The 25,992-nt window shown below is 43.7% G+C and overlaps 1 long non-coding RNA gene across 1 annotated transcript in view; it reads right to left on the bottom strand.

Annotated features, from left to right (window-relative positions):
- Positions 1-21,649: 21,649 nt before the first annotated feature.
- LOC137380003 (uncharacterized) overlaps positions 21,650-25,992 on the bottom strand; it is a 148,118-nt gene continuing 143,775 nt past the window's right edge. Inside the window, exon 3 of the long non-coding RNA XR_010976945.1 lies at positions 21,650-23,004. This is a non-coding gene — a long non-coding RNA (uncharacterized lncRNA). The remainder of the gene's footprint in view (positions 23,005-25,992) is intronic.

Below are 25,992 nucleotides of genomic sequence, written 5' to 3'. Positions count from 1 at the left end.
TGTACCCTGGTTGGAGGATACTGATGCCTCTGTTTTCACCATCCCCTATTCCCCACTAGTCCTCTTGCAGCCCACATGTATTTCCATGATCACTTTGCCTCTGCTCCTCTTCCTCTTTCTCCACCACCCGAATAGATGTAGCAAGAAAATCTCCCATTGTTGGGAGAGTCCAAGGTTAAAATATAGCCTGCAGATTGTAGGAGCTTGCAAATGGTTGAAAGGAGACAAAGTACTTGCTTCACCGGCCCTCTGGAATAAACCAGGCTTGATTCTAAAAAATCTGAGTGACTGCCCCTTTAAATATTGCTCCAACTGGCCTGCCCGCATCTTGTATCATCCAATTTCCTGACTGACTCCTGCATTCAATGGCTGCCCTGCTAATTTCACTAAAAATCTGCAAGATAAGAGCCCTATTTAAATATTCAATGCTTTCTGAATCGTCATGCCAGCAGACACAACACAGGCTCAAACAGGACAACTAAGTCCTGTGCTAATAGACATAGAAAGTACTGGAAATACTCAGCAGGTCAGGCAGCATCTGTGGAAAGAAAAGCAGAGTTAACATTTCAGGACTGTGACCTTTCATCAGAATCTGCACTGTGCTCCCATTTTAACTCTTTTGCAGTCCTATGCCTTTTGGAGTGGGTTAAAATCAACCCCCTGGTTGTCAGGTTCATAGTAACTGTTCAATTCATGCTTTTTGATCTCCTTGCTGCTCACTAAGCTGTACTGTTGTTTTCATTGAGTTTCTTAGGACCAATGTCCTAAGTTTTCTATCTCTTCGTACCAGTTTCAGCTTATTTAGATGTTCCACCACCTTAAATTAGAATAACGTGTTCATTATACTTCGAATAAAAATCAAGACAAAGTTAAACATTTTAAAGTATATTTTATGCACTTTTTGTCTTCCTGATCATCTCCTTCACAAGTCCATTATCTGATATCACATTTCCAAGATAGACAAACTGGCCAATTGTTTTTTTCTATATATAGCCCCTAGTTTAGAAAGCCCAAGGACCAAAAATAAATTTAATAGGGAAAATTCTTTTTATTTTTAATTCCTTGTTTTGTCAGGAAAATATCCTGAGGACTAATCTTTTTCTCTAAATAACAAAATTGATATTTTATGGATTTATGAAAATTATAGGCATTTTCCTACATTTTATTGGTTGGGATTTGATTTATAAATGGGGAATTAAATCACAGCACAAAGGTGGCATTCATCCTGAATGTGATCAGTTGCAGGCTAATGAATCTCTCCTCCCACTTCAGTAGTTACCGTGCAATAAGTTAACTTGCCAATCATTAGTGCCTGTGTTTCGTGTAATTTCTTCTCCTCTTCATTGATCTCTTTCCCTTCCATCCTCCTGCCAGCTAACTATCATTGTCAATTCTGCTTACAAGGGATAAATTCCTCACATTTATTTCTTGAATGTTCACTTTGGCCACCGCCTTACTCCTGCTATATTCATCATGAACCATGATCTACCAGTCGTCTTCAGGATTATTGTAATCATCTAAGGGTTGCAGTTTTCACTTTGAGTTCTTTTATCTTCAGTTGTCAGAACTGCAATTTGGTTAATGAGGTTGGATCTACAACAGCAGCAAACACAATTTGCAATTATATAGTGCATTCAACATAGTTAAACATTCCAAGGTATTTCACATAAGCATTTATCAAACACAATTTGGCACTGAGCCACATAAAGAGATATTAGGACAAGTGAGCAAAGGTTTAACCAAAGAGATAGGTATTAAGGAGTGTCATAAAGGTGGAGAGGAAGAGAAGAGGAGAGGTTTAGGGAGGAAATTCCAGAGCTTAGGTCCTCAGCAGCTGAAGGTAAGACCATCAACAGTGGAGCAATTAAAATTGGGGATGCTCAAAAGGCCAGAATTGGAGAGTGCAGAAATATTGGAAGGGTGTAGGACCGGAATGTTGATGGTGGAGGATTCAGCGATGGCAATGTCATTGAATATCAAGAGGAGATGGTTAGAATCTCTCTTGTTGGAGATGGTCATTGCCTGGCATGAGTGTGGCGCGAATGTTACTTGCCACTTGTCAGCTCAAACCTGAATGTTGTGCAGGTCTTGCTGCATATGGACACAGACTGTTTCAGTATCTGAGGAGTTGTGAATGGGACTGAACTTCATCAGCGAACATCCCCACCTTTGACCTTATGATGGAGGGAAGGTCATTGATGAAGGAACTGAAGCTGGTTGGGCCTCGGACACTACCCAGAGGAACTCCTTCAGCAATATCTTGGGGCTGAGATGATTGTCTTTCAACAACTACAACCATTGTCCTTTGTGTTAGGTATGCCTCCAACCAGTGGAAAGTTTTCCCTTTGATTGACTTCAGCCAGGGCTCCTCAGTCAAATGCTGCCTTGATATCCAATCACTCTCACCTCACCTCTTGAGTTCAGCTCTTTTGTCCATGTTTGGACCAAGGGCTGTAATGAGGTCAGGAGCTGAATGGTCCTGGTGCTTGTAGGTGCTTAACTAGCTTCCCCTTAAATGCATTTATGTTTCTAACCTCCAACAATTCCTTGTGGCATCGAGTTCCAGATTCTAACCAATGTCTGGGGATAGAGGTTTCTCCTGAATTCCCTATTGAATTTATTTGTGGCTATCTTAATTAGGCCACAGCTGGAGTATTGTGTACAGTTCTGGTCACTGCACTAGAGGAAGGATGTGATTGCACTGGAGAGGATGCAGAGGAGATTTGCCAGGATGTTGCCTGGGCTGGAGCATTTCAGCTATGAAGAGAGACAGGATAGGCTAGAGTTATTTTCCTTAGAGCAGTGATGGCTGAGGGGGGACCTGATTGAGGTATACAAAATTATGAGGGGCATTGATAGGATAAATAGGAAGAAACCTTTTCCCTTAGCAGAGGGATTAATAACTAGGGGACATATATTTAAGGTAAGGGGCAGGAGGTTTAGAGGGGATTTGAGGAAAAATGTTTTCACCCAAAGAGTGGTTGGAATCTGGAACACACTACCTGACAGGGTGGTAGAGGCAGGAACCTCACAACATTTAAGAAGTATTTAGATAAACACTTGAAATGCCATAACATATAAGGCTACGGGTCAAGTGCTGGAAAATGGGATTCGAATAGATAGGTGCTTAATGGCCGGCACAGACATGATGGGCCGAAGGGCCTGTTTCTGTGCTGTATAACTCTATGACTTTTATATTTATGGCCCCTAATTCTGGCCTTGCCCACAAGTAAAAACACTTTCTCTCTGTCCACCCTATCAACCCAGCTACAAAGACTCATGGACAGTCTCTCCTATGCCTGTAATTTGTTCTCCTCGACATTAAGCATCAAGAAAGCCATGGTCATGGGACAAAGTGTAGCATCTCCATCCCTGATTACACTAAATGACACCACACTGGAAGTGGTTAGCAGATTCTGCTACCTTGGGTCCATGGTGACAGACAATCTGTCCCTTGATGCAGAGCTTGATACACGCATAGGGAAAGCAGCTACTACCTTTGGCCGACTCACGAAACGTGCATGGGATAACACCAAGCTGACCCTTCGGACCAAGATGATGGTTTATAAGGCCTGTGTTCTCAGCACCTTGCTGTATGGCTGGGAAACCTGGGAAACCTACAACTACCGGAAAAGAAGCTCAAGAATTTCCATCTTCGCTGTCTGCACGCATTATGGGTATATCCTGACAGGACAAAATCACAAATGTGGCAGTCCTCTCAAAGGCAGAGCTCCCAAGTGTGCTGGCACTAATCAAACAGATGCGGTTTCGATGGATCAGACATGTCCACAGGATGGAAGACCCAAGGACCTTCTGTATGGTGAGGTCGCCGGGACCAGACGACCAGTGGGGCGCCCAAAGCTCTGCTTCAAGGATGCTTGCAAGCGTGACATGAAAGCCCTAAATGTCGACTATCACACCTGGGAGTCACGAGCTGGCAAAAGAGGGAAATGACGACACATCCTGTGGATTGGTGTGCACTACCACGATGACCAGTTGCGACAGCAACTTGGCAACAGATGCCAATGTCAAAAACAACAGTGTCATGTGCAGCACTTGTGGCAGAACCTGCCTCTCAAGGATTAGCCTTCACAGCCATCAACAAAGGTGCAAAAAGAGAAGACGGCCCACTTAAATTGATTGTTGCTGCACCCATCTTTCATAGATGGAAGGATGCCAACCAACCCTATCAAACTCTTTTATAAGCTTAAAGACATCTATTCGGTCACCTATCAGTCTTGAGAAAAAAACCCCAACCTGTTCAATCTTTCCTGATAGGTGTAACCTCTCAGTTCTGATATCATTCTAGTAAATCTTTCTGCACCTACTCCAGTGCCTCTATAATCTTTTTATAATAGAACTGTTAGAACTAATAGAACCAGAACTGTCTACAATACAAAGTTCAAGTGCAGTCTAACAAAGGTTTTATATAAATTTGACATAACTTCTCTGCTTTTCAATTCTATCTGTATAGAAATGAACCCCAGTGCTTTGTTTTCTTTTTGTATGCTCTTATTAAGCTGTGGCAAGAATTTTAGTTTAGAAGTGTTGAGAAAAGAGGGTCTGTACACAAAGAATGGGGAGGCAGTGGCGTAGTGATAATGTCACTGGACTAGTAACCTAGAGACCCAGGCTAATGCTCTGGGGCCATGGGTTCGAATCCCACTATGGCAGAAGGTGAAATTTGAATTCAATTAATAAATCTGGAATCAAAAAGATAGTTTAATGGTGAACAAGAAACCATTGTTGATTTAGCGTAAAAAATCCATCTGGTTCACTAATGTCTTTCAGGGAAGGAAATCTGCTCTCCTTACCTGGTCTGGCCTATATGTGACTCCAGGCCCACAGCAAAGTGGTTCACTCTCAAATGGCCGAGCAAGCCACTCAGTTCCTCAAGGGCAATTAGGGATGAGCAATAAATGCTGGCCTAACCAACGATGCCCACATCCCATGAACAAATAAAAAAAGAAGGGATACATTCCAATCATCTAGAAAAACAAGTGAGATACGGCACCCGGTTTAATCTCTAAGGAAGCCGAGTGACATTTAACAGCCAACCATCCATCACTGATACCCAGCAACAGTGGGTGGTTGAATGTAATGGACCTTCCATTAACTTCATCTCACGCTCCAACTAGCAAGAATCATATAAAAATGGGGCATTGTGGCAGGTCTGGCACTGCTGTCGACGAGAGCCCAATGAAGCTCGGCTTAGAGAAGGATGTCCCACTAGAAGACGAGTCAAGGCCAGTAAAGGACCACTGTTTTCTTGATATACATTAATGACCTAGACTTTGGTGTGCAGGGCACAATTTCAAACTTTGAAGATGACACAAAACTTGGAAGTATTGTGAACTGTGAGAGGAATAATGATAGACTGCAAGAAGACATACAGAGGCTGGTCGAATGGGCGGTGTTGTATGATCGCTTTAAGAGTGATGTTCCTTTAAGAACTCAGTATGCTAATGAGCTAAGTACCAGGATGTTACCATGTGATGAGAAGCCATCATCTCTCTGCACAACAACACCCTGGACAAAGGTTCTATATATAGTTTGCTCTGTGCTGTATGTACTTGTTTAGCTGTTAATAAACCTTCTGGAGATCTTCAAGGAATTAGAATCCACACAACATTTAAGAAATATTTTGATGAACACTTGAAATGCCATAGAACACGAGGCTACGGGCCAAGTGTTGGAAAATGTGATTAGAATAGATAGGTGCTTGATGACCAGCACAGACACGATGGGCTGAAGGGCCTGTTTCTGTGCTGTATAACTCTATGACTCTATGATAACTAGAATCCATATACCTCATTGTGTTGCTTCAGATAACACAAAGTAACTCATGACTTCGTGGCAGCGGTGGTGACAAACAAGATATAAACTTGAAGACCACGGGTAAAACAGCAAACAAAATTTAAAAACAATACAGAAAACAAAAGAGAAAATTTGAAGCGATTAGTGAGGAAACTTTGAAACAAGTTCCTGAAAAGAATGAAAGAAAGCGACATATCCTAGAAGGCTGAGAACAGCTCCATAGAATGGACCGTGGCTGAAAAGCAAGCAATCGAGTGAGTCGTTGTGTAAAAAAAAAAGCCTTTGAAGAATTTTTTAAAAATTCATTTTCTAAAGACTCCGTGTGAGCGAGAACAAAAGGGGAAAACCCTGAAAAGCGTGCAAACTGAAAAAAACAAAGTCTGATAGTGAAAAAAAGCGCAGGAAAACTCCAAATACTGCAGTTGACTACTGCAGTAGTCAAGCTGAAAACATCATTAAACCAGTCAAGCATGTAGAAGATAAATTAACTCTAGCAAAAAAAGCCAATGTGAAAACCCTTGAACTACCTGTCAAACAGCTGTGTAAACATACAAGCAAAGGCTGAAACAGAAAAAAGAGGAACATTGTCAAGCACCTGTTGCACTCCATCAAAGCAGCTAGCTTAAAACAAGAACTTCTTAAAGGGGGAACAGCACAGAGTTAATAGAACAAGTTTTAAAACAGGCTTTAAGCCACAAATAGAAAACACAGTGCTGAAGGCACACACAGAGCTGAACAAAGTTAAATATAGAGCAGAAAGCAAAAGAACAGCAGAAGGATGGATATCAAATTTCCCAGCATGAACTGGAAGGCCATTGATATCCTATCTAAATTTAAACTCTTTAAACAAAGAATGCAGTTATGCTTCTTGACCAAGCATTTGCAGAACCAGAGAAGGAGGCTGTGAAAATACTGATAGCAGTTGGAAATGAGGGGTTATACAGAATCAATACCTCTGGTTTATCTGAAGAGGTCCAGAAAGATCTCGCAAAGTTATGGAAAGTGCTAGAAGATCAGCTTCGGTACAAGTGAATTGTAGAATTCATTGCCTGGAAATGATGTCCTACAGGCAACATCCACAGGAATCAATAAATCAATTCATCAATAGATGTCATAGTTATGGCAACAAATGTGATTTTTCAGAAACTGAGCTGTCGGAGCAAATAATGGAGCTGGTGATTGTCTCAACACCTATTGAAACATTTCAAAAAGACCACTTGTGGAAAAAGAAAGGTCACAGCATTCATGCACTACTAGAAGATTGCAAGAAATACAAAGTCATTGTAGGCGAACAACAGTATCTGCAAGCACTAGTGGCAGCCAACAGTATCGGCATGGTAACCAGGTCACAAAAAGCAAGCAAGCTGTGTGGTGAGTGTGGTTTGTCCCACTTACCGCGAAGTTGTCCTGCATTTCAAGATCAGTGCAAGGCGTGCGGTGCTAAAGGACACTGGGCCCGCCTATGCAAGAAATCTGGCTCCAAAGACACAGCCAGAAGTCATAATAAGACACAAACAAACAGAAGACAGGTGCAGAAACATGGCAACAGCAGCAAAGAGAGCGCAGAGACCTGCTTAAAAGCAAGCTGATACACAAATTCCACAGCGAAACAGACCTAAGACAAGACTCAGAGTGAAGCGATTCTCAGCCAGAAGACGAGCAGGCGTTTCACATTGTGAACCTGACACATTGTGAACCTGACACATTGTGTTGATGAAGTCAAACAACTGGAAGCTTTTGCTATTAATATCATGTGCCCAAAGAAAGGTGGCAAACATACTCAAGACTAAGATTGACAAATGAGCGAGTGCAAATACCGTACTAGTCCGAATCCTGAAGGATATGTACCGGGATTGTTGGAAACTAATGCTACAGCTGACAACTGCAAAGTTAACTACCTACAATGGGTCACCCATTCCTTGAAGTGGCACACGAACAATGCAATGAAGCTATGGCAAGTTAGCATGGAAACCACAAATATTTCACCTGGTAAACATGAGTGGACCAGCAGTGGCAGGACCATCAGTGTGTAAGGACCTCAACATCGTGACTATGCACGAGATCACCAAGGTACCCATTGCAGTGGAGGAGACCAAGGGTACACGCATTGAGTCAGTCCAGGACTTACAATAAATGTACCCAGACAGGTTCAACACCACAGGAGATTTCAAAGGCAATGCCCTACTGCACCTCAGAGAGGTGCACTCCCTGTGTCCAGCCCTGTGATATTTGAGATTGAGTCACAGTTCTCCCAGGATCTCAGTCATTCTAGTTTGGAGAGTATCAGCCCCTTCTCAGAGACAGCACACCAAGAGAATGAAGATCCAAATTCAGAGGGTGAAAGCTCCTTGTCAACAGACAGTGCTTCTTTGCACTCCAGCAACTCAGAAGAAACGATTGACTTTGTAACCACTGAGAAGCAAAGGCTGGCAGTGGGAAGCATTGCCAAGGGGAAATCTCCAAGGACTGGAACCCACTTGCAGACTCTGACCAGCATCAAATGGTGCAGTCTGGAAATCCAGCAACAGCACAACTTTGCTGCATCTTCATGTCTGCTCTCTGGAGAACCACCACCACCACCAAAACAAGTCAGAACAGACAGGTACCTCCATGAGGCCAAGTACTCCTTCCCCAACAAGTCTTCGACCTTGAGCCCCAGGCCTTTAGACGCAGAGGATGAGGGGAGGTGAAGGACACACAATGCCCTGGAGAGGCAGCAGAGGCTGAAGGCAGAGCAACATAAACTGAATGCAGAGAGGGAGAAACTTCAGAAAAAACAGCAACAGCTTAGACGCAAATTCTCCAAGATGCAGGAGACACTGCTCGAAACACAAGGGAGAATGAAGATTGTGCATGACCGACATGCAGTGATGGAACAACAGGAAAACAACCAAACAATTGAGAACATGTCTGCAAACCAAAAACAGCCAAGGGTGAAATCCACATCCCCAGAAGGTTATACTGTAACAAAATCTGGAAGAGTTGTCAAACCACCGAAACGATGTACCGAATCTTAAGAGTCATAGAGTCATAGAGTTATACAGCACAGAAACAGGCCCTTTGGCCCATCGTGTCTGTGCTGGCCATCAAGCACCTATCTATTCGAATCCCATTTTCCAACACTTGGCCCGTAGCCTTATATGCTATGACGGGCGGCACAGTGGCGCAGTGGTTAGCACTGCAGCCTCACAGCTCCAGGGACCCGGGTTCGATTCTGGGTACTGCCTGTGTGGAGTTTGCAAGTTCTCCCTGTGTCTGCGTGGGTTTTCTCCGGGTGCTCCGGTTTCCTCCCACAAGCCAAAAGACTTGCAGGTTGATAGGTAAATTGGCCATTATAAATTGTCACTAGTATAGGTAGGTGATAGGGAAATATAGGGACAGGTGGGGATGTTTGGTAGGAATATGGGATTAGTGTAGGATTAGTATAAATGGGTGGTTGATGGTCGGCACAGACTCGGTGGGCCGAAGGGCCTGTTTCAGTGCTGTATCTCTAATCTAATCTAAAAAAATTTCAAATGCTCATCTAAATACTTCTTAAATGTTGTGAGGTTCCTGCCTCTACACACCCTTCAGGTAGTGTGTTCCAGATTCCAACCACCCTCTAGGTGAAAAATGTTTTCCTCAAATCCCCTCTAAACCTCCTGCCCCTTATCGTAAATCTATGGCCCCTGGTTATTGATCCCTCCGCTAAGGGAAAAAAAAAATTCCTATCTATCCTATCAATGCCCTTCATAATTTTGTATACCTCAATCAGGTTCCCCCTCGGCCTTCCCCACTCTAAGGGAAACAACCCTAGCCTATCCAGTCTCTCTTCATAGCTGAAATGCTCCAGCCCAGGCAGCATCCTCTTGAATCTCCTCTGCACCCTCACCAGTGAAATCACATCCTTCTTGCGGTGACCAGAACTGTACACTGACTCCAGCTGTGGCCTAACTAACGTTTTATACAGCTCCATCATAACTTCCCTGCTCTTATATGCTATGCCTCAGCTAATAAAGGCAAGTATCCCATATGCCTTCCGAACCACCTTATCTACTAATGCTGCAGCCTTCAGTGATCTATGGACAAGTACACCAAGGTCCTTCGGACCCTTTGTACTTCCTAGGGTCCGACCATCCATTGTATATTCCCTAGTCTTGTTCGTTCTCCCAAAATGCATCGCCTCACACTTATCAGGATTAAATTCCATTTGCCACTGCTCCACCCATCTTACCAGCCCATCTATGTCATCCTGTAATCTAAGACTTTCCTCCTCATTATTTATGACACCACCAATTTTCGTGTCATCTGTGAACTTACTGATCATACTTCCTATATTCACGTCTAAATCATTAATGTTCACAACAAACAGCAAGGGTCCCAGCACCAATCTCTGCGGTACACCATTGGTCAAAGGCTTCTACTCGCAGAAACAATCCTTGACCATCACCCTCTGCCTCCTGCCACTTAGCCAATTTTGGATCCAATTTGCCAAATTGCCCTGGATCCCATGGGCTCTTGCCTTCTTAACCAATCTCCCATGCGGGACCTTATCAAAAGCCTTACTGAAGTCCATGTAGACTACATTAACTGCTATACCCTCATCTACACATCTCGTCACCTCCTTGAAAAATTCAATCAAGTTTGTTAGACACGATCTCCAACTGACAAAGCCATGCTGACTATCCCTGATTAATCCCTGCCTCTCCAAGTGCAGATTAATCCTGGCCCTCAGAATTTTTTCCAATAATTTCCCTATCACTGATGTTAGACTCACCAGCCTGTAATTACCTGGTTTATCCCTGCTACCCTTCTTGAATAATGGTACCACATTCGCTGTCCTCCAGTCCTCTGGTACCTCTCCTGTGGCCAGAGAGGAATTGAAAATTTGTGTCAGGCTCCTGCTATCTCCCCCCTTGCATCACATAACAGCCTGGGATACATCTCATCTGAGCCTGGGGATTTATCCACTTTTAAGCCCGTTAAAACAGTTAATAATTCCTCCCTTTCAATGCTAATTTGTTCAAGTTTATCACAATTCCCCTCCCTGATCTTTAAACCAACATCGTCCTTCTCCATAGTGATCACAGATGAAAAGTAATCATTTGAAACCTTACCTATGTCCTCCGGCTCCACACACAGATTGTCACTTTGGTCCCGAATGGGCCCTACTCTTTTCCGGGTTATCCTCTTGCCCTTAATATACTAACAGTTGCCAGCGATCGCCAGAGCTGGCGGGCAGCCATAAAGGCAGAGCTAAAGTGTGGCGAGTCGAAGAGACTTAGCAGTTGGCAGGAAAAAAGACAGAAGCGCAAGGGGAGAGCCAACTGCGAAACAGCCCTGACAACCCATTTTATCTGCAGAACCTGTGGAAGAGTCTGTCACTCCAGTATTGGCCTTTATAGCCATTCCAGGCGCTGCTCCACAAACCACTGACCACCTCCAGGCGCTTACCCACTGTCTCCCGAGACAAGGAGGCCAAAGAAGAAGAAGAACATTTACAAAATGCCTTGGGATTTTCCTTTATCTTGCTCGCCAGTGGTTTTTCATGTCCCCTCTTTGCTCTCCTAATTACTTTTTTAAGTACCCCCTACACTTTCTATACTCCTCTGGGGCCTCCATTGTTTTCAGTGCTTTGAATCTGCCATAGGCCTCCTTTTGTTTTCCTTATCCAATCCTCTATATCCCTTGACATCCAGGGTTCCCTGGACTTGTTGGTTTTGTTGCATTTGTAAGGGCTGGAAGGCTAGGAACAGACGAAGCACTTGAGGAATATAAAGACAGTAGGAAGGAACTTAAGCAAGGAGTTAGGAGGGCTAAAAGGGGTCATGAAAAGTCATTGGCAAACAAGATTAAGGAAAACCCCAAGGCTTTTTATACATATATAAAGAGCAAGAGGGTAACCAAGGAAAGGGTTGGCCCACTCAGGGACAGAGATGGGAATCTATGTGTGGAGCCAGAGGAAATGGGCGAGGTGCTAAATGAGTACTTTGCATCAGTATTCACCAAAGAGAAGGACTTGGTGGATAATGAGCCTAGGGAAGGGAGTGCAGATAGTCTCAGTCATCTCATTATCAAAAAGGAGGTGTTGGGTGTCTTGCACAGCATTAAGGTAGATAAGTCCCCAGGGCCTGATGGGATCTACCCTAGAATACTGAGGGAAGCAAGGGAAGAAATTGCTGGGGCCTTGACAGAAATCTTTGCATCCTCATTGGCTACAGGTGAGGTCCCAAAGGGCTGGAGAATAGCCAATGTTGTTCCTTTGTTTAAGAAGGGTGGCAAGGATAATCCAGGACATTATAGGCCGGTAAGCCTTACGTCAGTGGTAGGGAAACTATTAGAGAGGATTATTCGGGACAGGATTTACTCCCATTTGGAAACAAACGAACTTATTAGCGAGAGACAGCATGGTTTTGTGAAGGGGAGGTAGTGTCTTACTAATTTGATTGAGTTTTTTGAGGAAGTGACGAAGATGATTGATGAAGGAAGGGCAGTGGATGTTATCTATATGGACTTTAGTAAAGCCTTTGACAAGGTCCCGCATGGCAGACTGGTACAAAAGGTGAAGTCACACGGGATCAGAGGTGCGCTGGCAAGATGGATACAGAACTGGCTCTGTCATAGAAGACAGAGGGTATCAGTGGATGGGTGTTTTTCTGAATGGAGGGATGTGACTAGTGGTGTTCCGCAGGGATCAGTGCTGAGACCTTTGCTCTTTGTCGTATATATAAATGATTTGGAGGAAAATGTAGCTGGTCTGATTAGTAAGTTTGTGGATGACACAAAGGTTGGTGGAGTTGCGGATAATGATGAGGATTGTCAGAGGATACAGCAGGATATAGATCGGTTGGAGACTTGGGCGGAGAAATGGCAGATGGAGTTTAATCCGGACAAATGTGAGGTAATGCATGCTGGAAGGTCTAATGCAGGTGGTAGGTATACAGTAAATGGCAGAACCCTTAGGAGTATTGACAGGCAGAGATATCTGGGCGTACAGGTCCACAGGTCACTGAAAGTGGCAACGCAGGTGGATAAGATAGTCAAGAAGGCATACGGCATGCTTGCCTTCATCGGTTGGGGCACAGAGTATAAAAATTGGCAAGTCATGTTGCAGCTGTACAGAACCTTAGTTAGGCCACACTTAGAATATTGCGTGCAATTCTGGTCGCCACACTACCAGAAGGATGTGGAGGCTTTGGAGAGGGTACAGAGGAGGTTTACCAGGCTGTTGCCTGGTCTGGAGGGCATTAGCTATGAGGAGAGGTTGGAAAAACTTGGATTGTTTTCACTGGAACGACGGAGGTGGAGGGGCGACATGATAGAGGTTTACAAAGTTATGAGCGGCATCGACAGAGTGGATAGTCGGAAGCTTTTTCCCAGGGTGGAAGAGTCAGTTACTAGGGGACATAGGTTTAAGGTGTGAGGGGCAAAGTTTAGAAGGGATGTGCGAGGCAAGTTTTTTACACAGAGGGTGGTGAGTGCCTGGAACTTGCTGCCAGGGGAGGTGATGGAAGCAGATACGATAGTGACGTTTAAGAGACATCTTGACAAATACATGAATAGGAAGGGAATAGAGGGATATGGGCCCCGGAAGTGCAGAAGATGTTAGTTTAGGCAGGCATCAAGATCAGCGCAGGCTTGGAGGGCCGAATGGCCTGTTCCTGTGCTGTACTGTTCTTTGTTCTTTGTACCCTTCACCTTTACGGGAACATGTTGGCCCTGAACTCTCACTATTTCCTTTTTGAATGTCTCCCACTGGTCTGATGTAGACTTTCCTACAAGAAGCTTCTCCCAGTCCACTTTGGCCAGATCTTGTTTTATCATATTGAAATGGGCCTTCCCCCACTTCAGTACTTTTATTTCCGGTCCCTCTATGTCCTTTTTCATAACTACCTTAAAGCTTACAGAGTTATGGTCACTATCCCCAAAATGCTCCCCCACTGACATTTCTACCACTGGTCCAGCTTCATTCCCTAGGATTAGGTCCAGTACTGCCCCTTCTCTTGTAGGACTTTCTACATGCTCGCTCAAAATGCCCTCCTGTATGCACTTTAAGAATTCCGCCCCCTTTAAGCCTTTTGCACTAAGTCTATCCCAGTTGATATTGGGGAAATTGAAATGCCCTACTATTATTACCCTATTATTTTTACACCTTTCTGATGTTTGCCTGAATATCTGCTCCTCTATCTCTCCCTGACTGTTTGGTCTGTAGTACACTCCCAGCCAAGTGATTGCCCCCTTTTTGTTTTTAAGTTCTATCCATATGGCCTCATTTGAGGAACCTTCGAATGTATCATCTCTCCTTACTGCAGTAATTTACTCCTTGATCAACAGTGCAATGCCACCTCCTCTTTTGCACCCTCCACTGTCACGCCTGAAGATTCTATACCCTGGAATATTGAGCTGCCAGTCCTGCCCTTCCCTGAACCATGTCTCTGTGATAACAATAATATCATATTACCATGTGTTAATCAATGCCCTCAATTCATCTGCCTTACTAGTAAGACTCCTTGTGTTAAAATAGATGCAATCCAGCCTTGCATTGTTCGCTTATTTCTTAACAGGTCTATATTTGCTCTGCCTTCCAGATTGACTCAGCTTCTCGTCTATATTTGACTGTGTATCACCCCTTACTGTACTGTACTGTACTTACTTTGTATCCCTCCCCCTGCCAAATTAGTTTAAACCCCCCTCCCACCACCCCCACCCCCCAACAGCACTAGCAAACCTCCCAGCAAGGATGTTGGGCCTAAGCTTCTGTACGCATAAATTTCACAATCCCTATCTTTATACTTGTAAATGTTATAATCTCTATCCCTGTATACCTAATTTTGAGATTATCCAATTGTATGTGTTTTACGTGTAGCATGTGAGACTTATCTTTGGAAAGAAAGGCGATATTGTATGATAGCTTTGGGAATGATGTCTTTTTAAGAACTCAGTATGCTAATGAGCTAAGTACCAGGATGTAGCCATGTGACTAGAAGCCATAGTCTCTCTACACAACAACACCCTGCACAAATGTTCTGTATATTGGCATGAAGACCCCACCTGCCAAGAATGAAACATTAATTTTGTCATATGAAACATTAATTTTAAACTGTTGCTTGTCTGAAGAGATGAATTGTTTAAAGAGATCAGCAGTGGCTGGAAAAATTTGCACACTGAGAGACAGTTGCCTGGAGAGACAATAGAACTGCTCCCTGATCCAATTAACCCAAATGGATTTTGATCACCAGACATTGAATGTGGAACAAGCCAGCATCCAATTCACCCCCACCCCCAATTCCCACTTCAGGTATCTGTTAAGATGAAAGGAATCCACAAAAATGCAGGGGAGTTTGTTAAAAAGTCACATGACTAACCTGCTGGTCCAGGTTTGGTTTTGATCTGCTCACAGAACAGTTTGGGTCAGACTGCAACTGAACTTGAAGAAAGAGCTTCTCTCCTGCCTGGCTCTCTCTCTCATCAATTTCCAGATCCACTGAAGTCACTTAAACTTCAAGAGAGAAGAATCCTACACCGAAACAAGTTTGAAATCATGCACTGGGCCCCAACGAAACGGCAAGAGTTATCTGCAATCAAAGACTTTACATCAAACTCAAAGGACAGTAAGTAAATCCCAGCTATTGCTTCAAACGTTTCCCCTTTATTTCTTCTACTTTTCTGACGCTATCTGCGTGTGTGTTCATCACGTACACATGCTAGCATAGTCGCGTCACGTATTCGTAGTAGTTTTAACTGAATTGGAGTTTTAAGATTAACAAACCTACACCTTTCTTGTTTAAATCTAAGAGAACCTGTCTGGTTAATTTCTTCTTCTTACAATTAGAGAGCAGTGAACAAGGATTCACTGAGGGGGAGCTAAAAACACAGTGTTTTAAAAATTAAACCCTGTTACGGTTAGACCAGGAAAAGGCTGCACTCCTTTCTCACCTGGTCATAACAGAAATTTGGGGGTTCGTCTGGGATTCGACCTACAGACAAGCCAGAAATTGGAATTCGGAAGCCAAATTGATCCCAATCAAAAAGAGAAAAGATTACAATACAGGTTTTCTTGTAGTTGGCTGTGCTAGAATACAAACATATCTGCGACTGAAGCCAGTAGCTCCCCAAGCCAGGGTGAAGTAACGTGGGATAAGTTAAAAGCACTGTCTATGGAAGAGTTGAGAAAAATGGCTGAGCATTGTGGGATCACTGTACATGGCAAGGCTGGGAAGTCTGAACACCGAAGGCTAGTGGCCAACCATTTTTTTCTTGAATCTGAAGAAACAAAACACGGTTTGAAATAGGCTCCGACAGGGTTTTGCAAGCAAAAATACAATTGGAACAGAGGAAACTTGATTTAGACAGGGAAAGAGAAAGAGAGAGAGATGGGAGAAAGAAAAAGAGAGAGAGGAGAGAGAGAAAGAAAGAGCCTTCCAGAAGGAATTTGAGGAAAGAGAAAAAAAAGAGAGACGAGAGAGAGAAAGCAAGAGAGGAGAGAGAGAGAGAGAGAGACTTCTAGAAGGAATGTGAAGAAAGAGAGAACTGAGGCAGCTTGAGTTAACTAGAGGGCAACAGAGTAACCCCAGTGAAAGCATGGCCAATATGGAGGATTGAAACTCAGGGCTGGGTACAGAATTGTTAAAATTTTCCCAATTGATTGCAAAATTAAATGAAGCATTTTTTGTATCTTTTGAAAAACTTGCATGGCAGTTAAAGTGGCCAGCTGAGGCTTGGACTCTTCTGCTACAAAGCAAGCTAACAGGAAATGCCCATGAGGTTTATTCCCTCTTGCCAGATGAGAGTTCATCAAGTTATGAACTGACAAAAAATGCTATCCTCGGGGCATATGAGTTAGTACTGGAACCCTATCGTCAAACGTTTAGAACCCTCAAGAAGCAAGCTGATCAAATTTACCTGGAGTTTGAGAGAAATAGACAGCTGGTTTTTGACCAGTGGCTGAGGGCTCTTAAAGTACAGCCCAGCTACGAAAATCTCAGAGAGGTAATTTTGCCAGAAGAATTTAAAAACTCTCTCTCACTCTCCATAAAGACACATGTAGGGGAACAAAAGGTTCATAAAGCCCGGCAAGCTGCAGTCCTGGCTGATGAGTTTGCTCTCATTTATAAGTCAGTTTCCCGGAGGAAAACCTTTCATAGCCACCCCCACAAATCTGGAAAGACAAAGGGTAGGAAAGTGATAGAAGCCAGGCAGTACATGTCAGTATACGAAAATCCAAAGCCCGCATAAGACAGCAGTTTGACTGGCCAAAACTCCACAAAGATGTGATGGAGTACTGTTGGAGTTGCCACATGTTCCAGGTTGAGGGGAAACCCCAACGTATGGTGAAATATGCACTCCTAAGTCCTGTATTGGTGTTTGGAGGACCCTCTAGCTAAGAGCTGATGAACTGTAAGGGACCCCTGCCGAGAACAAAAGAGGACAGACAAGCATAAGACTGGCAAAAAGTCAGAGAGGAAAGGGAAGAAAGGGACAAAAAGGACAGGTTAAAGGAATTCTTGTAGGAATCCCAGATGAAAACCGTTACTGTCCAGTCAGCCAACCCCAAAATGTTGGAAAACCTAGACCCCACATCCTCCTATGTAAATGCAGACACCAGAAGCACCCGACCAGAGTTGCTGATAGCATTTACAGGAAGCTGCAGAGACAAAGAAAGTCATCAAGAGGGCAGAGGAACCATGAGGGTGATGCCTCACCTAGTCAAATTGCCATAAGGGAGTGCAGCAGAATCTGGACAAATACCTGCAAGCAGGAGTGTCCCAGAGCACAAAGGGAAGATTAACAAAGAATCCTCCCACACAGTCAGGAGAAGAAGGAACCAACCATCACCTAAGGTGAAAAGCCTTTGCATGACTTATCACAGCACTGAAAGACAGTACAAAGTGGATCCACCCACTGCCGACGCCCATGAGCAGAGCTCCAACCTAAGGCTAAATAAATCTAACCCTCTCCCTGCAGACCTCAATAGGAACAAAGACACCCTTGGCAGTCATGGAAATGTGCAAACTGGAAATAAACTTCCCAAAAATCACAAGTTTATTGGGATGCCACAAAGGGCAGTTTAAAGTAGTACTGCTACCAAGAAAAGACAGGTGGTAACAATTTTTAAGATTTCTGAATGAATGAGAGATGTGCGTGTGTGTTTTCCTATACCTACTCTTCTCTCTAGTCCATTTTAATGAAATGCTCATCTTAAAAATTGCATTTCATTCCATTGGGTGTGGAGGCGTCATGAAGACCCCACCTGCCAAGAATGAGGCACATTAATTTTGTCATATGAAACAATTTTAAACTGTTGCTGGACTGAAGAGATGAATTGTTTAAAGAGATCAGCAGTGGCTGGGAAAGTTTGCATATTAAGAGACAGTTGCCTGGAGAGACAATAGAATGGCTCCCCGATCCAATTAACCCAAATGGATTTTGATCACCAGACATTGAATGTGGAACAAGCCAGCATCCCATTCCCCATCCCCCACCCCCCCCCCCCCCCAACACACACACACTCCCACCCCACTGTGTGTGTCTACTAAGATGAAAGGAATCCACAAAAGTGCAGGGGAGTTTATTAAACAACTACTCACATGACTAATCTGCTGGCCCAGGTTTGGTTTTGTGCTGCTCACATAACAATTTGGGTCAGACTGCAACTGTATTTGAAGATAAAGCCTCGTTCCTGCCTGGCTCTCTCTCTCTCTCATCACTTTCCAGATCCACTGAAGTCACTTAAACCTCAAGAGAGAAGACTCCTACATCGAAACAAGTTTGAAAGCATGCACTGGGCCCCAACGAAATGGCAAGAGTTACCTGCAATCAAAGACTTTACATCGAACTCAAAGGACAGTAAATAAACCCCAGCTATTGCTTCAAACTTTCCCCCTTATTCTTGCTACTTTTCTGTCTCTACCTGCGTGTGTGTTTATCGCGTATGCATGCTAGTGTGGTCCTGTCGTATATTCATAGTAGTTTTTACTGAATTAGAGTTTTAAGGTTAATACACTTACACCTTTCTTGTTTAAATCTAAGAAAACCTGTCTGGTTGATTTCTTTGTCTTACAATTAGAGAACAATGAACAAGGATTCACTGAGGGGGAGCTAAAAACAGGATAGGCTGAATGACCTGCTTCTGCATTGTAGCCATTCTGTGATTCTATTCTATGATTTCAAGTGGCTTATGAGAGCCGATCGCTCTGCTGCCTTATTGTTGATTCTTTGGTTTAAGGTCATATGTATTGCTTGATGCTCTCTTTGTGGTCATGTAAACTGTTTTAATGCTGTGTGCAATGTTAAATCATTCAAAGTAACTTTCTTTGGCTGGCTACTCTTCAGGTCCATGAATCACTGGAACATCTGTTTACCTACAGTTCGTGGCAGCTGACTGAACAGGGACTTCAGTAGTCAGACCAGATGTGAGAAAACAGATGTTCCAGTGATTTACATCTCTCCCAGTTTTTATTTCCAATGAAGAGTAGAGCTAGAAATTTAAAATGGGTAAGTGAAGTCACTAAGAAAACGTATAGGACAATGAGCAGGAATAGAGAATTTATTATTATTCATTCATGGGATGTGAGCATTACTGGCAAGGCCAGCATTTGTTGCCCATCCCTAATTGCCCTTGAGAACATGTTGCCTGCTTGAACTGCTGCAGTCCATGTGGTGTAGGTACACACACTGTGCTAAAGGAAGTTCCAGGTCTTTGAACCAACGAAAGTGAAGGAACAGTGATGTAATTCCAAGTAAGGATGGTGTGTTACTTGGAGGGGAGCTTGCAGCTGATGATGTTCCCATACATCATCTGCACTTGTCCTTCTAGGTGGTAGAGGCCAGAGGTTTGGAAGGTGCTGTTGAAGGAGATTTGGTGAGTTGCTGCAGTGCATTTTGTAGATGGTACACACTGCTGCCACTGTGTGCTGGTGATGGAGAGAGTGAATGTTTAAGGTGGGGATGGGGTGTCCATCAAGCTGGCTGCTTTGTCCTGAGTGGTGTCGAGCTTCTTGAGTTTTGGAGCTGCACTCATCAATGCTAGTGGAGAGCATTCCATCAAACTCCTGACTTGTGCCTTGTAGATGGTGGACAGGCTTTGAGGAGTCAGGAGAATTCCCAGCCTCTGAACTGCTTTTGTAACCACAGTATTTATATGGCTGGTCCAGTTAAGTTTCTAGTCAATGGTAACCCCCAGGATGTTAGTGGGGTATTCAGTGATGGTAATGCCGTTGAACGTCAAGGGGAGATGGTTATATTCTCTCTTGTTGGAGATGGTCAGTGCCTTGCACTTATGTGGCATGAATGTCACTTTCCACTCATTATCCAAGCTTGAATAGTGTCCAGGTCTTGTTGCATTCGGGCATGGACTGCTTCAGTATCTGAGGAGTCGGAAATGGTACTGAACACTGTGCAATCATCAGTGAACATCCCCACTTCTGACCTTATGATGCTGCCCCCTTCCCTCACTGGCCATCTGCTAAAGGTCAAAGGTTACAAATTAGGCTGTATAATTTTTAGTCTCTTAAATTAGTGCTGATATATTTTTACTGTAATGAGACAATCTGACATTGTACAGCCTAAGAACAGAGAGTAAATATAATCTTTCACTGAAGTCGTACAACTGCACCATAAATGACCACTTCTTGTGTGGACGGCCTGAGTTATTTTTTTTTAAGAAAGGACTGCTTTGCCCTTTGTTCATGATGGTCTTTTGGCTGGTTCAGGGAAACAAACATATATATAGATGTTCACTCTCCAGTAACGTGCTACATATCAGAGAAAGCTTCCCAATAGCTTAGAAGAAGTCAGATGGCATCCCCTTGTCCAAGAGCAGGAACATAATTACCAGTGAGGCAACAAGGCAGCTGCATCCAATGGCTCCAAGGCTCAAAGAATCACTTATTCGTGCCTTTCAGCTTTCGAAAATTAACAAAAAATTGATGTTCCACAAATAACGCCGTGGGTGAATTTGAGTTCAGTTACACGTCTAAGGGAATGAACTGCTCATCAAGGTGGTTCTGTTCCTGTCTGCTCCCAGAGGCTGCTGGAGCAGATTAACATTTGTTTGTCGAGATATCTGGAGTATTATAGTTCCACAAAATTTTAACTGTTTTTTGTTGAGAAAAGCAATAATTTTCTCGGTACTTTAATTCCTTTCTAAAGCTCAGACTGCGTGTAGATAAACAGCTTGTACATTAGGTTCTTTTTTCTTTCTTTTTCTTTTGGGCCTCCTTATCTCGAGAGACAATGGATATGCGCCTGGAGGTGGTCAGTGGTTTGTGAAGCAGCGCCTGGAGTGGCTATAAAGGCCAATTCTGGAGTGACAGGCTCTTCCACAGGTGCTGCAGAGAAATTTGTTTGTTGGGGCTGTTGCACAGTTGGCTCTCCCCTTGCGCCTCTGTCTTTTTTCCTGCCAACTACTAAGTCTCTTCGACTCGCCACAATTTAGCCCTGTCATAGGTTATATGTAGACTAATGGCTAAACGGGAAGCTGAACATTTGAGAGATTTGGATACTGTGACATTATATGAATTGTAAGATTTGGGAGAGGGAACTTGGGAGAGGGAATTTGCTACCTTAAGCTGATGTTATGAATTTGGGTTTATTTGTTGCCTTCTCTGGTTCACTGGCATCAACCACTCACGCAAGCGTTGTGTGCATTTTTAATTTTATCCCAGGGATGTAACAATATCATACCCTAGAGATCTGGGCCAGATATTTGTGTCTTTTGCATGGGTGCCTCTTCATTCTCTTTTGAAGGCAGACCGAGCAAACAATTCTTAGTGAAATGATGCTTGGCATGAATCGATGAGTGCTTTATTTCACACTAAGAACAACATACAGTGTAGCAGTAATAATTGGACTAATTTCAATTCAAACAGTGCAACTTATCTCCATGAAATAATATAAAATAAAGAAGCCAGCATGCTTCCTCACATCAGTGGGTTGTTATTTGACATAAACATGATAATTTTTGACTAATCTGTCCTGCACACTAGCCATTTCATAGACATTTCTGCCTGACTGCATTGCAGTAATCAGTTTTAAAGAAAACTTGCCTCACTGCCTCTGGCTGTGTTTTATCTTTTGGTATGTATCCAGAAAGAAGATCAAATGCTTTGCAACATAATGGCCTGGATTTTAGCCTCGAGCCAAGTTCCGTACGCGGGGCAGGGTAGGGGGAGGAGTGCTGTTGTGAGATGGGAAAACCCAGAAGAACAGGTTTCACAAATGTCCTGCAGAATTTAATTGTAGAGTTGCTGATTTACATTTTTTTTCAGTGGGGTTTCTGCCCAAAGCAACTTGATTGACAGGCTGGAGGCCTACTAGGTAAGAAGCATGCTTCATAGGGCTAAAGCCTACGAGAGCTGGTGGGTTGTATTGGGGGACTGAGAAAATCGGGTTGGGAGGTGAATGGGTTTCAGGGTCTGGATCACAGGGTAGGGGCCTTGATCATGGGGTGGGTCCTGATCTCGATGGGGGGCCGGGTGATAGCAGGAGGAGTCCCATGGTGTTTGGGGTGGGGGGAAGCAGACAGATTGTAGGGTGGGGTTGGGTGGGTGATGTTAACTGGGTCGCTTGTTGGTGCTGGAGGAAGCACTCATGCTCCTTCTGGCCCACAAGCAGTGCTTTAAAGGCACTTATCTCATAGATTCAACCCTTTTCGCCTCTTTTAAGCTGCTGAGTTTCCCAAGGCCTGGGAAACCCGGCTGCCTGTGGTTAAAATAGAATGACTGGGAAATGAAGGCACATGACCTCATTATAATATTTAAATGACCAAACAGTTTTCTACAAGTGGATTGGTCACTGTCCCTCATCACACCTCCATTAAAACTGGACGTGGCGGGTTCACCATTGGTTCGGGGTTCAGTTCCTGTTCCAGAATTTTTACATTTTAACCTCTGTCATGATCCCAAACCATATGTTTTCATGAGCTGCTTTTTGATTGTTGAGATAGTCTGCTAAATTACTGATAACTTAGAGTCAATGGGGAAACACTTCAATGCTAGGTTATTAGCATTTTAAAGATCTCGAGTCCCAGAGCCTCCTTTTGTTTTAACTTGTGTGCTTACATTATACTTTGAAAACCCGAAAATACATCGAATCATAGGATCTTACAGCACAGAAGGGGACCATTCAGCCCATCATGCCTGTGCTGGCTCTTTGCTAGAAGATGGTCCAATTTAGTTCCACACGGGCAAGGTACAGGTCTGGCAAAATCTATGGAGAAAGAAACAGAGTTAATGTTTCAGGTCTGTGACCTTTCATCAGAATTGGCAAAAGTTAGAAATTGAGCAAGTGAAAGGGGGGAGGGGGTGAAGTAGAACAAAAGGGAAGGTTTGTGATACAGCAGAGGGCAGGAGAGATTACATGTCAAAGACGTCATGGAACAAAAGGCAAAGTGAGTTTATTTTTAATTCATTCATGGGATGTGGGCGTCGCTGGCTAGGCCAGCATTTATTGCCCATCCCTAACTGCCCTTGAGAAGGTGGTGGTGAGCTGCCTTCTTGAACCGCTGCAGCCCAGGTGAGGTAGGTACACCCACAGTGCTGTTAGGAAGGGAGTTCCAGGATTTTGACCCAGCGACAGTGAAGGAACGGCAATATAGTTCCAAGTCAGGATGGTGTGTGACTTGGATGGGAACTTGCAGGTGATGATGTTCCCATGCATTTGCTGCTCTTGTCCTTCGAGGTGGTAGAGGTCGCGGGTTTGGAAGGTGCTGTCTAAGGAGCCTTGGTGCGTTGCTGCAGTGCATCTTGCAGATGGTACACACTGCTGCCACTGTGCGTCCGTGGTAGAGGGAGTGAATGTTTGTGGATGGTGTGCCAATCAAGCAGGCTGATTTGTTCTGGATGGTGTTGAGCTTCTTGAGTGTTGTTGGAGCTGCACCCATCCAGACAAGTGGAACGTATTCCATCACACTCCTGACTTGTTCCTTGTAGATGGTGGACAGGCTTTGGGGAGTCAGGAGGTGAGTTACTCGCCGCAGGATTCCTAGCCTCTGGCCTGGGAGTAGTAATAGATGTAGTAAAAGACAAAGCATTTGTCCAGAGAAAGTTTTAATGGCAGAACAACAAACAGCTCTGTCCGAAAGCAAAAACATGGAAAACAAGTTTATCATTGGTACATGGTAAAAAATCAATCAAAATAATGATCATAATCTGAAGTTGTTGAACTTAATGTTGAGTGCAGAGGGCTGTAGAGTGCCTAAACAGAAGATAAAGTGCTGTTCCTTGAATTTGCATTGAGCTTCACTGGAACATTGCAGCAGGCCAAAGACAGAAATACGGCCGTGAGAGCAGGGTGGTGAATTAAAATGGCAAGCAACCGGAAGCTCGGGGTCATACTTGCAGACTAAGCGGAGGTGTTCTGCAAAGCAGTCACCCAATCTGCATTTGGTCTCCCCAGTGTAGAGGAGAGACTGCATTGTGAGCAGTGAATACAGTATACAAAACTGAAAGAAGTACAAGGATCTGATGGCCTGCATTCTAGATTTTTAAAATAGGTAGCTACAGAGATAGTGAATGTATTGCTTTTGATCTTCCTGAATTCCCCAGATTCCACAACAGTTCCCATGATTGGAAGATAGCAAACATAAACCCTACTATTCAAGAAAGAGGGAGAGAGAAAGCAGGGAGCTATAGGCCAGTTAACCTGACATCAGTAGTCTAGAATCTACTACTAGGAATGTGGTAACAGGGCACTTAGAAAATCATAATATGATTAAGCAGATTCAACACAGATTTTATGAAGGAGAAATCATGTTTGATGAAACTATTATCATTTTTGAGCTTGTAATTAGCAGGGCAGGCAAAGGGAGACCAGTGGATGTAGTGTAATTGGGTTTTAAAAAAAGCAATCAATAAAGTATCACACAAGAGGTTATTATACAAAATTAGGACTCATGGGATTGGGGTAATATATTTGCATGAATTGAGGAATGTTTAATAGACAGAAAACAGAGAATAGGTATGAACGTGCCATGATAGAATTGGCAGGCTGTAGCTAGTGGACTATCTCAAGGATCAGTGTTCGGACCTTAGCTATTTACAATCATTGACTTAGATAAGAGGGCCGAGTTTAATGTGTCCAAGTTTTCTGACGATACTAAGTTAGATGGGAAAGTAAACAGTGAGGAGGACACAAAGATGCTGCAAAAGGATATACTCAGCAAATGAGTGGGCCAGAACATGGCAGATGGAATACAATGTGTGGAAGCATGAAGTTATCCACTTTGGTGGGAAAAAATAGAAAAGCAGAATTTTTTTTAAATGGTGAGGGAACTGGGAAATGTTAGTATTTGAAGGACCTGGGTGTACTTGTACATGAATTACAGAAAGTTTGTGATGGAATATAGGTATAATAGGCTTGATTAAGTAGAATTTGGAAATAGTTAGTGAATTATGCCTTTAGAGTTCTTTCTTCTTTCTTTTGGGCCTCCTTATCTCGAGAGACAATGGGTTAACGATTGAATAAATGGTTAGTTTTCAGAGCTCACTGAAGTTCCCCTTTAAGATGGTAGAGTTAAACATTTCAAGGTATCTTTTAGAATAGAATTGCTGTTGTCAGGGGTTTGGGAGATAAAAACACACTTTGAAATATACTGTGCGACCTCAGTAAGAGGTAGCAATAAAACTTAATTGGTTTATGGGGTTGTTGTTCAGACAGGTCGGCTCCAGAGGTTGCTGTGGGTACCATGGAAAGGGTAATTAACAATAAATGGAATGTACTCACAGGAACAAGAGAGGTCAGGTAAACACAATTATAAACATTTTGACCAGATAAAAGCTCACAACTTCAAATTCCAGTAAAACATTAAATTGGAGATGTAGGCCGGAATTTTACAGTGGATGGACAGGAGCCGGACTCTGACGTGAAAGTTGGTGATGAACCCGCTTCCGCCTAGCCCGGGGATCCGTCCTGTATTTTACGGGTCCCCAAGTTTTAATTGTCCAGAGGCGGGACTTCCACCCACTTGAGGGAGGAGACCCCACCTCAGTGAGCTGCCGGCCAATCAGTGGGCCAGAAGCTCTTAGTCCCAGCAGCGCCACTGGGAGTGGTGGCCACTGCTGGGACTGAAGCCCAGTCGATGCCTCGGATCGAGAAGGGAAGTAAGCAGGGGAATGCCTCACCAGTGGGATCGGTACTTCCCTGGTGAGGCTGGAGTGATCATTTGGACGAAGGCAGCCTGTGCCCGACTGCCATGCC

The sequence above is a fragment of the Heterodontus francisci genome, chromosome 19, assembly GCF_036365525.1.
Source record: "Heterodontus francisci isolate sHetFra1 chromosome 19, sHetFra1.hap1, whole genome shotgun sequence".
In the NCBI taxonomy this organism is placed as follows: Eukaryota; Metazoa; Chordata; class Chondrichthyes; order Heterodontiformes; family Heterodontidae; genus Heterodontus; species Heterodontus francisci.
The sequence above is the reverse complement of the archived record's forward strand: the minus strand, read 5'-3'. Positions and strand labels throughout refer to the sequence as shown.